Source organism: Malus domestica, chromosome 10 (assembly GCF_042453785.1).
Source record: "Malus domestica chromosome 10, GDT2T_hap1".
NCBI classification, from domain to species: Eukaryota; Viridiplantae; Streptophyta; class Magnoliopsida; order Rosales; family Rosaceae; genus Malus; species Malus domestica.
This window is the reverse complement of record NC_091670.1, coordinates 14,175,267-14,190,340: the sequence shown is the minus strand read 5'-3', so window position 1 is coordinate 14,190,340 and position 15,074 is coordinate 14,175,267.

The following is a 15,074-nucleotide window of genomic DNA, read 5'->3' as shown; positions in this document are numbered from 1 at the left end:
GGCTCACACATTGACCAAGTCATTGTCTAATTCTGCTGGAATTTGGTGTTATATGTATTTTATATTCGAGTGATGTACTATTTAGTCTAAAGTAAACTTCAGGGAACAGGTTTCGAAACTTGGATGAGAAGGGGGAAGCGCATTACTGCAACCGATTTGGTTACAACCAGGTTTGTGGCCTGAACAATAATTGATGGCCTATGAAGACCTTTGGAATTTGGATCATATTCTAATGGCAGAAAACTGTTGGTCGATGGTGAGACAAACTCTGTATTTCACAGGCCTGGATATATATGTAGCATACCAAAACAGATATTTGATGTGAGATTCTTATAAATTATCAAGTTAGCACACTAGTAAATTTACCTATTCCCATATCGAACCCACAACTCTTGAGCTCTCTATACTCTTGACACAGTGCACAAGTAGTGCAACAGAAGTGCACTAAGCAATGCACATAGGGTGTTTCTTCCAAGTTGTATTGAGCTATCATCCTTGAACGGTAGGAGCACGAGTACAAGCATGCATTTGCAGTTGTCGAAATAAGGATATAGTAGTACAATATATTGGGCGCCAGGCCCCTTTTCATAAGGGAATGGTCCTTACACTTGCCTATTAGCTTGTTCTCATCGCTAGACTAATTCTGGTCCATTTTGTTTAATGTTACATTGGCTATTATATCATCACGTTTGACAATGTTAGCCTTCTCTGCTTTAAAGCTTTTTGCACAGTTGTGGGGTGTCTCGTTGGTGGTCTTTGTGTGATACTTCCTCTTGGATCTACCTTTGTTAGGGTAGCAGAGCCTTCAATTACCTCCAACTTTGACCTATGGGTATGTGTTACCCTTCTTGTGTCTTGGTTGTTCGTGTCACGACTACGGTACACGTCATTCATTCTTGGCTAGCGAGCTGGCTGCTTGTGGTCGTGATTGGCATAGATTGCTAGTTGAACTTGAATTTGAGTGTTTTTACTTCCTACTAGATTTACCTCTGTTAGGCCGATTGTGTCTAGGTTGCCTTTAGTGGTGGCATGCAGGTTTGTGCTACTTTTCCCAGCAGTTCGCTCGTCTATGTTTCAATTTCGTTACACGTCGTTCGTCTCTGATTAGCGAGCGAGATACTTGGGACTGTGCTAGGCGTTAAATGCTCGTTGAACTTGAGCTTAAGTATCGACGAGTTTCTTTATGTTTCTTGTGCTGGCTGATCTGGTATAAAGTGGGAAAAAACTCCATTCGAGCCATGTTACGAGTGAACATTGTGTCGTATTCGGGTCTTGAATGTTTGTCAGAGTATGGACCCAACCGTGAACGGGCACTTGCCTGCTAGCCTTTCCAAGGGGTGGCTACTTTCTCAGCACACTAAGGCAGGAGAAAATGTTTCCGCTGAGGTCAATGAGGGAGTACACGCTGTTTGAACACCTAGTTCATAGTTGGTTGAGTAGGTGCTTGTCAGAACGCCTTTGCAAAGAATATCGTCATTAGCTTATGTCCTACTTTGCGACACCTCGTCAAAAGTGTGCTACTTGTCGATGTGTTGGCCTAGTCTATAATCTACCAGGATATGTGTGTGTGGATCACCATTTGGAGTTAAGTAGCTCATATGAAGTGCATCTACATGAGTATTGGAAGTGTAATGGACATCGGGTGCGAAGTTTGAGTTTCAACAAGCCGAATCTGCTTAAAAATTGATCAAAAACATAAAAAAAATAAAAAAATAAAAAAAAATAAAAATAAAAAAAAGGTTCGAAATGCCAAAAAATAGTTAGAAATGATCTTTGAAATTTTTTTCGATTCATCGATGGACTAGTATAGGTGCAAGGGGCATGGATCTCGGTCGGTTTGACCCACGTTGACTACAGCTGGATCGCACGGATTAGGCTCCTACAATATGGGCCACTGAGGCCTACCTTCTTGGCTCTTCAATTGGGCATTGCTAGATTGGGCTACGTAATCTAGCATGCGTGGTTGCAAGCTAGAATAACTAGGCTCAATTAAGTAGTGTTCGGCACAGAATGGCCTTCTGGAAGCTTACATCTGGGCCCAGGTGGATTAAAAGCTTGCCATGCTAAAAAGGTTGGCTCACTCGCAGCTTGCCTCACTCGTGGTTTGGCTGTGTACATGGCTTAAGTTGCGCCAAGTAATCTGTGAAGGAAAAATTTTGTCCTAGCTAAGAACAAGTAAGAACATTTGAATACATATGCAAACTATTAACACTTTAAAGTAGGCATGCATTCAAAAACAATTCATAAAACCCATGACTTTCAAAGCCTAGTGTATGGTGAACCAAAAGACTCTTTAACAACATTAAAGAGAAGTAAAGATTTAGAGTTTCTTTACCCTTGAAGCTCATCCTTGTTTACACAAGGGATTCACCCAAGTGGAGGGCCTTCAAGTCACCTCCTAGCTCCTTGGATATTGCTTGTGATTTCCGTCTCCTTTTGTGCTCCTTTGGACTTTGTGGATGTAAGGAAAGGATCTCCAAAACACCAAAAGTTTGGTGTCTCTAAGTCTTCACACCAAGGGTTAAGTGTAAAGATGAAATGGATGACTTAGGGAAGAAGAGATTGCTAGATTAATCTCCCTAAGTGGCCGGCCTCTTTGTAGAGAGAAAGAGAGAAAAAGTTTCACCTCTTTGCCTCAAAGAAAACCCTAATGAGAAAATAGCTATAAAGTTGCTTTTATAACACTTTTCTGTGGTGAGTGGCAAACTTGCAATTAAGCAAACTTTCACCATCTCCTCACCATGGCCGGCCTATATGTTGTGATTGGGCTTATTGCCCATTTTGTTTTAGTTGTCATACAACTTAAACATAATGGGCCTTATGGACCAAAACACTTTTGGGCCCCGAAACCCAAAACCAACTTAAAAGCCCAATACGAACCTTTCGTATAATTAATTAACTAATTAATTAATCTTGACCATTCTTCAATTAAACCATTTAATTGCATATCCATTTCATTTAATTTCTTCACTATCGCCCTTACTCGGTGTACGATCCATTAGGTTCCAATTAGCGAGGTAGTGGGCGATTGTTACTCTTAACGACCGATTGTGAATTGAAACCACATTTCAATTCTCCCTTTATGATTAGTGTTTGCTAGTCATTAGGGCTTCCACAAACCATGAGTGACACCTAGTAGTATGTCATGGTTACCCAAACTAAGTAGAATTGGTTGGATAACCTATCCAGTTACAACTATAATGCAATACGGTCCTTCTCTAATACAATACTCTTAATCACATTGTTTAAGTGATAGTTTGTTTCATGTCTACTATCCAATGTGATACTTTTCTATATGATTCCTTTGAATATGAATTGGAACAAACTTCCTAAGTCATATTCATTTGCTTTGGCCAAAGACTTACGAATCATATCTTAGAGATCCATTGTTGTGCATTCATATGCCTACATGACTAGATAGCTTGACTCCAACAATGCCGTGGACACTCCGATGGAATGCCGTTGACATGATCAAAGATCAAGGACCTAACCATTAGACATCTATGATGCCTCAGGTCAAAGGACTACTTTGCATATTGCAACTTTCGAGTTCTTACATGACATGTATGTTCGAACTCTCTTTCGATCGTTGTTCAGTGTACTCGATTACTCTTTGGAGCACCTATGTGTTTGTCTTAGTGTCCAACACCAAATGACTTGAGACTAGTCATACTCAAGCTTGAGTCGACATAACACATACTAACCTTAGCGGATTGTCAATACCCAATTGGCAATCCTATGGCTAGGAACGTTTTAGGAATGAACATAAGAGAATGGTCTCGATAATCTAACTCACTTAGATCACTTGTCTCTTAGACCAAATACATCCCTTGGATTCCCTTATTTTTTAAACACATGATACAATAAATAGTGATCAACAATAAGCTTTGCCCTTCATTAAACATATAAAAGTTTAATACATTAAGTATTCCAAAAAGCTATTACATCAAATGAGTGGCTTTGTGGGCATACTTCCAACAATCTCCCACTTGCACTCAAAGCCATCCTCTCATGTATCTAAAACCCATCTTTTCCATATGACGGTCAAGCTGGATTTGAGACATTGGCTTTGTCAGTGGATCTGCTACGTTATCGGGTGAAGCAACTTTGAGGATGTTGACTTTCCCCTCGGCAACATATCTTCTAATGATATTAAAGCGCCTATCAAAATGCTTGTTCTTTTGATGTGCCCTGGGTTCCTTGGCTTGAGCTATCGCCGCACTATTATCATAGTACAAATTTACTGGTGATGTAATGGTTGGAACCACCCCAAGTTCAGTGATGAACTTCTTCATCCAGAACGCTTCTTTGCCGGCTTCAGCTGCAGCGACATATTCAGCCTCTGTTGTGGAATCAGTAATTACACTCTGTTTCTTTCTCTTCCAACTGACAGCCCCACCATTCAGAGTGAATACATATCCGGAGTTGGAACTTCTATCATCGACTTCAGATTGGAAATCTGCGTCTGTATGGGCTTCCACTCGCAACTCTGATGCTCCTCCATATATGAGGAACATGTCCTCAGTTCTTCTTAAGTACTTAAGGACCGTCTTAGCAGCTGCCCAGTGTTCTGGTCCTGGGATAGATTGATATCGACTAGTAATGCTCACAACATATGCGATATCAGACCTTGTGCATATCATGGCATACATGAGACTCCCTATGGCGGAAGCATAAGGAATCATATTCATTTGCCGTATCTCTTCAGGAGTCTTAGGTTACATGGACTTAGAAAGGTGAATTCCATGTCTCACAGGAAGAAAACCTTTCTTAGATTGTTCCATCTGGAACCTACTTAGCACCTTATCAATGTACATAGATTGGGATAATCCAATTAATTTTCTGGATCTATCACGATAGAGCTTTATCCCAAGTACATAAGATGCATCTCCTAAATCTTTCATGTGGAAGGTTTTGGACAACCACACTTTTACAGAAGAAAGTATTGCAGTGTCATTCCCGAATAGTAATATGTCATCTACATATAACACTAGGAATACTACTGCTTCCCCAACGACCTTTTGATAAACACAATTGTCGTCTTCGTTTTGAGTAAAACCAAACGTTTTGATTTCAGTATCAAAACGAATGTTCCAGCTCCTGGAGGCTTGCTTAAGTCCATAAATGGACCTTTGAAGCTTGCATACCTTAGTCTTTTCAGACTTGGACATGAAACCTTCGGGTTGAGTCATATAGAGCTCTTCCTCTAGGTAGCCGTTCAGAAAGGCCGTCTTCATGTCCATTTGCCATATCTCATAATCATGGTACGCAGCTATAGCAAGCAAAATCCGAATGGACTTAATCATGGCTACAGGAAAGAAGGTTTCTTCATAGTCAATCCCTTCTCGTTGCCTGTAACCCTTGGCTACGAGTCTAGCCTTATAAGTCTCCACGTTCCCATCAACGCCTATCTTCCTCTTGAAGACCCATTTGTTTCCAACAGGTACTATACCTTCTGGAGGGTCTACAAGAGTCCAGACCTGATTTTGATACATGGAATCCATCTCGAATTTCATGGCCTCTTGCCATCTCTTTGAATCAATGTCGGACATTGCTTCAGTGTAGTCCCTAGGGTCCTCCTTTGTGTCATTGTCACCTAGAAGGTGTAATTCCGCAAATTTATTGTCTAAGCCATACCTCTTAGGTGGTTTACTAACCCGTTCAGATCTACGTGGAGCTAGGGGTTCAGGAACAGGGTTGTCAACTTGTCGAGTGCTTGTTTGTGGTTCATTATTAATCTCATTAATTTCCATCTGTTTGCTTATAGTTCATTTGAGAACAAATTCGTCCTCTAGAAACTTAGCAGTTCTAGCGACAAAGACTTTATGGTCGTCATGATGGTAGAACTCATATCCCATAGTTTCTCAAGGATATCCCACAAAATAGCATCTTACTGATCTCGCTTCAAGCTTCTTGACATATGCTTCACAACCCCAAATCTTAATGTGATTAAGACTTGGCTTTCTTTCATGCCATATCTCATAGGGCGTTTGTCAAACTGACTTGGAAGGTACTCTATTAAGCAAGTAAGCTGCTGTATATAGAGCATATCCCCAGAATGTTACTGGTAGATCAGCAGAACTCATCATAGAACGAACCATGTTCATCAAGGTTCGATTTCTCCTTTCAGAAACTCCATTGAGCTGTGGAGTTCTCGGTGGAGTCCACTGTGATATTATTCCACACTCTTTGAGATAATCTAGGAATTCATTACTCAGATATTCACCCCCTCGATCTGATCTTAGGATCTTTATCCGTTTCCCAATTTGCTTCTCAACTTCATTCTTGAATTCTTTGAACCTTTCAAAGGATTCTGACTTGTACTTCATAAGATACACATAGCCAAACCAAGAGTGATCGTCGGTGAATGTGATATAGTAGGAGAAGCCTCCTCTCGACGTAGTAGACATAGGTCCACATACGTCAGAGTGGATTAACCCTAGAATTTCAGTGGCACGCTCTCCTTTTCCAGTAAATGGAGATTTGGTCATTTTCCCTTTCAAGCAACATTCACAAGTACCCATCTGGTCATTACCTAATGGGTGGATATATCCGTCTTTCGACATCTTGTGAATCTTATCAAGGTTCACATGTCCAAGTTTAAGATGCCACATCTTTTCTTGGCTAACTTCTTCTCTAGCCCTTTTGGGTTTTGAGGTATTCCTGCTTGCAATACAGTGCATCCCACTATTCGTCTCTAGGTGAAAAAGTCCCTCTATCATATTACCATGAGAGATAATATGACCATTCAAGTATAAAGTGCAACTCATTTTGTCAAACAATACTGAGTGCCCATCTCGTAAAAGCTTAGAGATGGAAATCAAATTCTTTATACATGAAGGAAAATATAAACAATTTTTAAGTTCCAAGACTTCCCCAGAGGGTAGGTTAAGCATGTAGGTGCCTATTGCTTTTGCCGAGATTTTAGTGTCGTTCCCAACTCGCACAATCATCTCCCCATTACTCAGTGACTTGCTCCCTGCTAATCCCTGCATCGTATTACAAATATGTTGACTAGCGCCTGAATCAAATATCCAGGAACTGGAGCTCACTGTAAAAGAACTCTCTATGACAGAAATAGTCTTTTCAAAAGTTCGTGTCATGAGGCTCGCAATGCGCACCCTGTATTTCTTCTTCCAACGTTCATCCTTTCCACAATGAAAGCATGTTCCTTTGGATTTCTTTGCCTTCTTCTTATGCAACCTTTTCCTTGTGATTGCATTCTCACTCCCACTGTCTCTTTTGAAACCTTTTTCAAATTTACAGCACATGTCAATCATCTCGTTTAAAGCATGATCGAATCTATTCACTTTATAGTTTACAATAAACTTAGTGAAATCATCCGAGAAAGATGCAAGGAAAAAGTCTTGGGCCATTTTCCCATCGATGGAAGTTCCTAAACTTTTAAGATCTTTAAATATCTTTTCCATCTTTTGTCCATGTTCATGGACCGATGTCCCCTTTGCCATTTTGGCATTCATTAGACTACAAACATTTGAGAATCGTACATTACTAGTCTCAATGTCATGCATCTTATGCAAACTTTCAACCATGGCACAAGAAGTGTCCATGTGCTTATGTAGCTTCATAAGTTCCTCACTAAGTGAAGTGAGGATTAAGCATTTGGCTTGTAAGTCATCCTCATAGTGTCTAACATAATTTTGACACTCCTCCTTTGAAGCTAGTTTCGTAGGAGGTACATGAGGAGGGGATTGCTTAAGCACATACAATATGTCTTTCACCTTTGAGACATTCTCAATGTGGCGATACCAAGCAAGGAAACGTTGGCCCTTAAGGCCCCTTTTGTCAAGTATAATGGTGGGTATAATTTTAGGCATGTCGTTAACTACATAACATAACAGAAATCGTATTAGATTGTTCGTTTAAAACTATTTGATTGGGTCTTTGAATCAAATAGTACCACCCACTATTTTTGGCAAATTCCACATCCCTCAATGGAATTCGAGAGTTATATTGAACTCTTAGCCCGGTATGGGAGACTCACCACTACCAAGCCCACCTCACGATGATACGATATTGGTTAGCAAAAATAATGATGAGAGAATAACTCTTTATTCATTTACAACTTTTGTAATTACCCATCCGTTTGGCCTCTAGAGAATGTTGCCTCACGATGATACGATATCGGCACCATTGCACTTAGTTAAGTCATTCCCACCATGCTTAGTTTGTGAAGGGGTTCAAGAATAGCCTCACGATGATACGATGTCGGCTATCCTCGTTGCCTACACTCACCTCATCATATGTTTATGGACTCCTCCTGGATGTAAGCACATACTTTGTACTTCCCCATGATAGGGTGAAGCCGGTGCATGAGTCACAAACGCTTGGAGCCCACCACGGTGGAAGGCCTACGAAGAGATATTCTAAACATCTCTCGCTTATCAACTTAATATTTGTTTTGAGGGAGTAGTGTTGGGCTACATCAAAATCATTTTAATCTTATTAAAAGAACTTGGGCCTATCACAACCATTGGTCCAAGTTTAATATGAATTAGTAGTTTATAATACTCCCACTATTTCGAAGAAATAAGTGAGACTATATGGAACTACTAACGAATGCATTGCATCCTCATATAGACTATATAGTCATATTATGTTTTAGGATGATTATGAACCGTTTGATTTGATCCAACACGAACCTTGTGTTGGACCTTGGGTTTAAGGTAGATAGTTGTTGATTTTAGTTACGCATTTAATCCAATTAAACCGTTATTTCCTATTGGGCGTTGGACCCAACTATTCCATTTGCATACATATAAACAAAAGGAATACATGAAATAATAATAAGGGCTCATGCCCTTTTACAACACAAATGATGGACTTATGTCCATTTACAACAAATTGAATTAATCAAATTACATTCAAATCTCATCTACTTAACCCAAACATTCATAATGTAAATCGGTCAATCACATAGCTCAATTATCGAGGCCTTTGGTTCATAATCACCCTTTTCTTAATTAATCACATTAACTAAGAAAACAACTTTAAACAATTGGTTTTTGGATCCATAGAATTGATTTAAATAGAACTAAATGAAATGAAAATCCAATTCTCATTTAGGAGACAAAACCATTTTGTTCTCATCTTATTTGGGCCATAAGGAAACTATGACTACAACAATTGGGCCACAAGGCAAATACAAAAACTTTTGGGGTCACTTTGTAAAAACACAAAAGTCCACAACTTCATGTAATTACAACTAAAACCCAAAATTTTAATAATGTAAAAACATCATTAAAGGATCAAAACAATTTGTCCTTTAGAGTTTTTGGGCCTTAACGTAAAAACGTAAACTTTTGGGCCAAAATGCAAATACACAAAAGTATCAAAACTTTATGTAATTGCACAAAAGGCCCCAAAAGTACCCCCACTAGGGGGTGGCCGGTCATTTGAGAAGAAATGAAAAATTTTCTAAAAAGGTTTTGCAAGTCGATTTTGGTGGGTGAGGAAAAGGTGAAATTGATGGTTTGTAAGAAAATGTTTTGTAAAACATTAAAGAGTTTTGTCAAACATTAAAGCCAATATTAATGCTTCACCAATAACCATCACCCATCAAAATTAAACCAAAACTTTATGAAAAACATAAAACTTTTGAATCAAAACTTCAAAACTTTTTGTTCTTGGCAAGAACTTCAAGAACATTAAAGAACACTCATGAAAACTCATAATAGCTCCATGAATGTTTTCACTCACCAAAACTCAATTTTTCACCACTCAAAAGAGGGCTAATATCCTAGGGTACTTAGGGGTTCCAAAAGTCACCTTAAAACCATTTTAACAAGACAAACATGAACCCAAAAAATCACCCTTTGGATTTGGCCGAATTTCCCAACATACATGGCACCAAATTTTAGTTCCAATATTCATGCTTAAATGAAATACATCTACAACATTTGAGATGCTAAATTTTCAAGCAAAATTTATATTCAAAAGCAAGAACAAAGCTTGTAACATTTACAACATTTAAATCACAAATTATGAAAATCACAAAACCCAAAAGGATTCACCATAAACTAGGCCTAGGCTCTGATACCACTTGAAGGAAAAATTTTGTCCCAGCTAAGAACAAGTAAGAACATTTGAATACATATGCAAACTATTAACACTTTAAAGTAGGCATGCATTCAAAAACAATTCATAAAATCCATGACTTTCAAAGCCTAGTGTATGGTGAACCAAAAGACTCTTTAACAACATTAAAGAGAAGTAAAGATTTAGAGTTTCTTTACCCTTGAAGCTCATCCTTGTTTACACAAGGGATTCACCCAAGTGGAGGGCCTTCAAGTCACCTCCTAGCTCCTTGGATATTGCTTGTGATTTCCTTCTCCTTTTGTGCTCCTTTGGACTTTGTGGATGTAAGGAAAGGATCTCCAAAACACCAAAAGTTTGGTGTCTCTAAGTCTCCACACCAAGGGTTAAGTGTAAAGATGAAATGGATGACCTAGGGAAGAAGAGATTGCTAGATTAATCTCCCTAAGTGGCCGGCCTCTTTGTAGAGAGAAAGAGAGAAAAAGTTTCACCTCTTTGCCTCAAAGAAAACCCTAATGAGAAAATAGCTATAAAGTTGCTTTTATAACACTTTTCTTTGGTGAGTGGCAAACTTGCAATTAAGCAAACTTTCACCATCTCCTCACCATGGCCGGCCTATATGTTGTGATTGGGCTTATTGCCCTTTTGTTTTAGTTGTCATACAACTTAAACATAATGGGCTTTATGGACCAAAACACTTTTGGGCCCCGAAACCCAAAACCAACTTAAAAGCCCAATACGAACCTTTCGTATAATTAATTAATCTTGACCATTCTTCAATTAAACCATTTAATTGCATATCCATTTCATTTCTTCACTATCGCCCTTACTCGGTGTACGATCCATTAGGTTCCAATTAGCGAGGTAGTAGGCGATTGTTACTCTTAACGATCGATTGTGAATTGAAACCACATTTCAATTCTCCCTTTATGATTAGTGTTTGCTAGTCATTAGGGCTTCCACAAACCATGAGTGACACCTAGCAGTATGTTATGGTTACCCAAGCTAAGTAGAATTGGTTGGAGAACCTATCCAGTTACAACTACAATGCAATACGGTCCTTCTCTAATACAATACTCTTAATCACATTGTTTAAATGATAGTTTGTTTCATGTCTACTATCCAATGTGATACTTTTCTATATGATTCCTTTGAATATGAATTGGAACAAACTTCCTAAGTCATATTCATTTGCTTTGGCCAAAGACTTACGAATCATATCTTAGAGTATTCTCCTTCCACCATGGAAGGTTAGAGATCCCTTGTTGTGCATTCATATGCCTACATGACTAGATAGCTTGACCCCAACAATGCCGTGGACACTCCGATGGAATGCCGTTGACATGATCAAAGATCAAGGACCTAACCATTAGACATCTATGATGCCTCAGGTCAAAGGACTACTTTGCATATTGCAACTTTCGAGTTCTTACATGACATGTATGTTCGAACTCTCTTTCGATCGTTGTTCAGTGTACTCGATTACTCTTTCGAGCACCTATGTGTTTGTCTTAGTGTCCAACACCAAATGACTTGAGACTAGTCATACTCAAGCTTGAGTCGACATAACACATACTAACCTTAGCGGATTGTCAATACCCAATTGGCAATCCTATGGCTAGGAACGTTTTAGGAATGAACATAAGAGAATGGTCTCGATAATCTAACTCACTTAGATCACTTGTCTCTTAGATCAAATACATCCCTTGGATTCCCTTATTATTTAAACACATGATACAATAAATAGTGATCAACAATAAGCTTTGCCCTTCATTAAACATATAAAAGTTTAATACATTAAGTATTCCAAAAAGCTATTACATCAAATGAGTGGCTTTGTGGGCATACTTCCAACAATCTGTTACAAGGGTCATTCCACAAGCCTATAGGTCTTGGACCGCTTCTAGAATTGACGTTGGGCCATCGCATGCTTGAGGCTGGACTAATCAATTATTCGTTAGGTTACAGGGATTGTTACAACCATTGCTGCTGCTGTGGTATGCTCTTGGGAAGCTATTGTTGCAGTAGTGGTAGCAAGTCGTGCAACCACCATGCTCAGCCTCAGGGCCATGCCAAGATGTTCATCCTTCAATCCATCATGTGAGTGAAAACCCAAGTACGTAAAGAGTATCATTCGTCGTAATTTCAAAATTATTCACTATTGAATTTTTCCCCATGGCTATTTCAAAGAATTTATAAAATAAATAAAAAATCTAAGAATAGAAACGTGTGGGAAAATTTACGTATAGATGAAAATTTGGAAACATTGAAAGTGATAAACTTTTTCGAGCGTTTGAATCAAACTTTCAATGAAAGCACCAATTTGTCGATGCAAATTTATGTCATCTACAATCTTGAAAATGCACCTCCAAAACAATCAGCACCTTTGTTCAAAGACCAAAAGCCTAACGCACCCACGATGAGTGGGGGAGGGAGGTTTCAGCCAATGGATCTCCGATGCCTAAGTTAGTCTCTCTGAAAAGAGCGATTAGTGGAGAAATGTGGTATCTATAGGAGAAGTGGCCGACCATTTAGGGTTGATTTGGTGGGAATATTCCTAAGATATTGTGTAAACAATATCTTGGATTTAAATTTAATTATCCTAGAATAAATGTGATTGGTGTTGGAACCAAATATGCGCACCTCCGTAAGCGGCAGTTAAGCACAAATCTGTGTTGTCTAGAATAACCTGCAAAATAATAAATAACTGTAAGCAAGCCTTAGGCCCGGAGGGGAGGAATGTGTACCAGCCAAAGACTCTCTGACAATCAAATTAGTGAATAAATTTTAGACTCAAGTAGTGGGCAAGAGAATTCAAGTGTATAGATTGCATCACCGTAGATGAACCCTAAATGGCTGTATTTATATTGTGGGAAATAGACTTTTTTAGGATAAAATCCTTATTCTAAACTGGGAGAATCCGAGAGGATCTAGTAACTAGATATTTCATCCTCTTAGGAGTGTGATTACTTGCGGCGCACGCCTATCCCTACATTGTACAGACTCCAAGACTTATAGAATTTGATTAAGTCCATATCCAGATCAAATCACGTGTCTTACGGAATAAGTATGATTATCTAGCGAAGTCACTTGGACTCCACCTAGTGCCCCAAAATAGAATAATGGTGGCATTCTACTTCGTCTGATATAGCTTTGCCTGAAGCTGGTGAGTCCATTTCCAGACTTCTACGGTAATAGTATTCAGATCAACCTTACTCTGGCCCTGGAAAATCATGGTCTCACAAGTGCCTTTAACTATCCATTTGAGAGGAAACCTATTTCCCTTGAGGATGGATAGTTACCAAAGACCATGCCTTTCGGATTAAACTGGAATATGTACCGTTCAGTCTTCAAATTCTTTACAGTCAAGTCTAAATCATCACTAAAGTAAGGTAGTTAAGTCGCTTCAATTTCCATCATACAATATTTGGGAATCAAGAAAAAATCTTCAACTGTCATGATAACGAACGCCTTCATTTTACACGGTTATCTTTTCTACATGTTTTATTAGTTAACCTCAACCCTTGTGTAGGTTAACCCCGAGATGCACGTCCTTTTGTTTTCCATGGTGAGATCTGTTAGTGATCTTCCTTTAAATAGCCCTACTAAGTTGTAGTTTCATTCAAACCCTTCTAATTTTCTGTTATGACGCTTGTGTCTTCCTTGCTTAACTCCAATCCTCTTCTGAGTCTTTTGCCAAGAAAGGATTCAATCCCAGAAAACCGTATTGTTTGCCAAAAACCTTCAAAAAATGTTTTCCTTCTTCCTTCAACTCGTTCTATAACTGTCCACACTTCTTGCAACTCGTCTTATAACATTCATCCCTTAGTAAGGCTTCAATGTGGTCACTATTGAAGGCACAAAGCGTAGGGACCTAACAAAGGCCCCCTCCATCGCCACTTTGTTCCTTATCTAATGCTTGCTGATGGTGACAGTGGTAGTCCTTTGTTTAAACACTCGCCCATGTGTTACTCATGTGGTTTAAGTGTTTGGAATTTTACTGGGATGCTCCATCACCCACTCTTCCCACCGGACACCTTGTGCATAACATGTACTGGTATTTGGTCCTTTTGAGACGATAGGGTTTCCTTGTGAATTCTTCGTCTTCAGGATTCTCCATCTCCTCCATGCACAGACAAGGACGATGGCGGATCTTCACCAAAACATTTGTCTTCAATGTAGTATCATGCACAGTATGCAGTTAGATGGGTATAGCAAATCGCTAATTTGGCAACAACATTTGATGACCTTGATCAAAAGTCCTATGTAGTGTTTTTCAAATATTTCATTGTAAGAGGTGAAGGCTTGTCTCCCCTAAACTACTGTACTAAGTTGATATCCTTTGAGAATTCGGATAATAGATATATGCTTGTGTAAAAAATTTCCTATCTTGTACATCTTTATTTGATAAATGTTTATAAAGTAAAGGAACTTTAAATAATAGACTAAGCAACGAAGGGAAATGCGAGTAAGTTTGTAGGCCCGGGACAGTTTTTAGTGAAATACTCCCTTGGTAATGTTGATTCAGAGAAATATTACCTCCCAAACTTAGCATCCCTAAAAGATTCTCATCACGATAGTTGGAGTACCACCTTACTCCGGTACTCGGAATGCAAGCATCTAAACCCATGAGAAATTGTTTGCTCTGTGCTTACCCATGCATTTATCGAATTTGAGACAGTGGCCTTGTTCTTGAAATAACCAACAAGGATAAGACAACAACAATTTGTTCCATAATTTGCCCAGTTAAAATATTCCATACCCGCAATGTAGTCCGCAAATGATTTTCCTAGATTAGATTGTATGTTCGCTCCTAATGAATATTATGCAAAAGTTCTTCGGGAGCATGATCATTAGCATATGGGCCGGAAACACTTTTTGAATCCTTTTGTATTCGTCTAATCTTAGTGTTTCCGATCGGGCTTCCTAAGTTGACTTGACCAAAAGTATTTATGTATATCAGAGTTCCGTTAGAATAAATTCCTCTTAGGTATTACCTAGTTTGGATGCACCCATCA